We start from the raw sequence: 3,401 nt of genomic DNA, 5'->3' as shown, positions 1-3,401 counted from the left end.
TATTTTTTATTTTCTATTTTAAAGAAATTATAACAAATCTTAAGGGCATTTCCAACAAGCATCTCCATTTTATAAATATTGTATAAATATATTTGAATGTAATTATGATGGAATATTTCGTAACTGGGTCTTAAAAAATTAAAAATATATATCGATATATGTATAAAATCAAAAAGAATAAAAATATCTATTTTATATAATATGTTTATTTGAAAAACTAATATATTTCAAGCAATTTAATTTTTTTTGGTTGAGATAAATATATGAGTTTTCAAAATTTAATCCGTTTATATGGAAAAGTTAATGAGATTTCAAAAAACCCTTTAAATTTCTATACTTATTGTTTATTAAAGATGTATAATAAGAAAATTATTTAGGCAAATTATATACATATCGTCTCCTATAAAAACCTACCTTTTTTCATATCTCCTTACACTAACATATAAATAGTCCTTAAAAACAACAATACTATTGATAACCCTATATATAGAACATCATAAAGGACCTTTTATAACCAAGAATCAACTTCAAATCTTTTAGTCTTTTATTTTTTGTCTAGTTAGTTTAATTTATGCAATATTTTATTTTCTGTTTGTCCTGTGGGATCTAACCACAGTGGCAAGTTCACGTTTAATGCAATTTATGTTTGAGTATTATTGTTCTTCTATTATGTCTTTACTCATGAGCAGTAGCTAACCCCCCTCCTCTTGGGTGTGGGTGTAAGCCATGCCCGAGAGTTCAAAATGTAACACTTGGGTGTTACCACTTCTTTCTAACTCTTCAATTTGGTCATTCGAGTTGAAGCTTTAACTCAACATGAACAAGTTGATCACTCGTAAGTGTTAATATTAGATCTTTGACTCAATGATGGGTGGATCCAAAATACGCTTGAATGATGCATGGAGGTTTGAGAAAATCTTCAATAATCGCATAGAGATATGAGTTTTTACGTAATCGGACTAAGGTTCAGATGTTGGTTGAGTTAGTGTCTCATAGAGATATGCGCATCTCTCCATACTGGCAATTCTAAGATTTGCAAGATCTACTTAGTATGGTTGGCAAACTGAAAGTTAACATTTGTGGAAACTTTATGAGAAAATGTAATCGCAACACATAGGACGTTGCTTTGAGAGGAGGAAGTCGAATGGAATTAATTTGTGACCGGTTTTATCAACCATTTAAGTTACTATTATACTTTCGGGTAAAAATTACACCCATACCTTTATTAATTTTTGTTTTTAAGATATCAATATTCTACTCAAAACTATAAACTCTAACTTTGCACTGGAAGTTTGTAAAAATGTCCCATTCTTAGTACACTAGTCCCTGTGGAAAACGATCTTTGGAACTTTCCATTGTATTACTTGAAGCGAACTTAATAGCGGTGTGCACTTGCAATGCTATTGTGCCACGATTTACATGTGAAATTTTTTCTATCAAGTTTTTAGCGTCATTGCCAGGGACTGGTGTGATTTTTAAGCCAGAGATATTGATTTTTAGTTGAGTCTGAGTCACAAGTTTTCTTAGTAATTTTTTGTGTTGTAGGCCACAGCTACAACACGGTGAATTTTTTCCTCGAGACCCGGAAATTGAAGAATCGTTTGTAGACGTCGAAGAGGTAGAGGAGGTCAAGGTAATGGGCAACCCTCCGTTAACAATATCATGGTGACATTGGTAGGGGTGAACATCCTGAAAACAATCCACCACCTCTAGAGTAAAAATGCGGTAAGGTTTGCTAATGACAAAGACCAAGGAATACAGAACTATGCTACCCTTGAGTTTGGTCAATTAAACTCCGGTATTGTTAAACCCAATATGACTGCACTAAATTTCGAGATAAAACCATTAATGTTCGAAATGATCCAAGCAATAGGCCAATTTGAAGGATTACCTTCGGAAGATCCACATTTCCATTTAAAATCATTTTTTAGAAATTGTGGGTGCTTTCAAAGTTCAAGGAATTCCAAATCAAGCCCTACGGCTAACACTATTCACTTTTTCACTAAGAGATAGAGCTAAAGCTTGGATAAATTCTCAACCACCCCAGTCTATAGCTACTTGGGCCAACCTCGCTGAGAAATTTCTAAAGAAATACTTTACTCCAATGAGGAATGTGAAACTTAGAAATGAAATTTTGCTGTTCCAACAAGGGGACGACGAAGCAGTGTCCGATGCTTGGGAGAGGTTCAAGGAACTTCTTTGGAAGTGCCCACATCATGGAATCCTCTATTGCATTCAATTGGAGAAATTCCATAATGGCCTCTCCAATTCTGCAAAAATTGTCCTCGATGCTACAATATTCTTGAGAAGGTTACCAACAACAACACTGATTTGTCTAACCCCCGTATACTCCCTCCCAAGAGTGCTTCGAGAGTCCAGGACCTAGATGCCATCACAGCTTTAAACGCACAAATTGTCACTTCAACAAACTTGGTAAAAAATAATCTGAATCTAGGAGAAAAGAACCAAGTGCAATTTGTAGTGACTAATCCAACTCTGAATGAAAGCTGTTTATTTTATGATGAAAATCATGCATATGAAAATTTTCCTGGTAATCCTGTCTCAATAAACTATGTAGAAAATCATTCAAAGAATAGTCCTATTCCCACACTTACAACCCGAACTGGCAAAACCACCCTAATTTATCATGGGCCGGTAATCCAAGATTACGACCCCCTGGGGTGAATCCAAGCCTAAGTCGACCCAAAATCCCCTAGTTTTTCAGCAAAGTAACAACCACACCTACCACAGTGGGTAGTCCCCATAGTCCTTCTACAATGGACAATCCTCGCAATTTCTATTAGGATGGCTATTTCAAAAGTGTAAGTAAAAAACCTCTTGCTCTATTCAAAATGACTTAGTCTAGAAAGCTACCTGGAACCAAGAGCTCAGATAAAGAGATGTTACCTGGATATAGAGCTCATCGCTAAGAGGAAAAAAAAATTAACGATTGCATGTCAGAAAGCTAAGGATTTGATATAGAGCCCCATTCAAGACACATAGCCTCTACACTATACATGCAGAGCCTCTAGGTCTCTTAAGTCTTCCTTGTGTGCAAAGGTTCCACGACGCATCTTACAAGTGTTCCAATCCCAGACACGTTCACAAAAATGGTGTGTTGATTCGGTTTATTAGTAAATTTTGGTTAGATTTTTAAGTATGTTGTGTGTGGGTGGATTTATTTTTTTATATGTGGTCAAAAGAACGGGGGGAGGTGGTGGTTGTCTTTTGACACTGCCTCACTCATGTTGCTCTCTTACTATATATAGTAAGAGAGGTTGAATAGAAAAGGGTTTACACACTTGAAAATCAGTAAAACTCCTTGGGCGATTTATTAATCTCCGAAGTGAAGAAACAATCTATTTTCAAGGTGAGTGTTTCAGAAACCTCCTCTCTATATG

The 3,401-nt window shown here is 35.3% G+C and overlaps 1 non-coding gene across 1 annotated transcript; it reads right to left on the bottom strand.

Annotated features, from left to right (window-relative positions):
* Window positions 1–2,116: 2,116 nt before the first annotated feature.
* Window positions 2,117–2,223, bottom strand: LOC112503217. Its single transcript, XR_003067889.1, has one exon. It is a non-coding gene; the product is annotated as a small nucleolar RNA R71 (small nucleolar RNA).
* Between the last annotated feature and the right edge of the window lie 1,178 nt (window positions 2,224–3,401).

The sequence above is a fragment of the Cynara cardunculus genome (genome assembly GCF_001531365.2).
Source record: "Cynara cardunculus var. scolymus isolate 2C chromosome LG 1, CcrdV1, whole genome shotgun sequence".
NCBI lineage: Eukaryota > Viridiplantae > Streptophyta > Magnoliopsida > Asterales > Asteraceae > Cynara > Cynara cardunculus.
The sequence above is the reverse complement of the archived record's forward strand: the minus strand, read 5'-3'. Positions and strand labels throughout refer to the sequence as shown.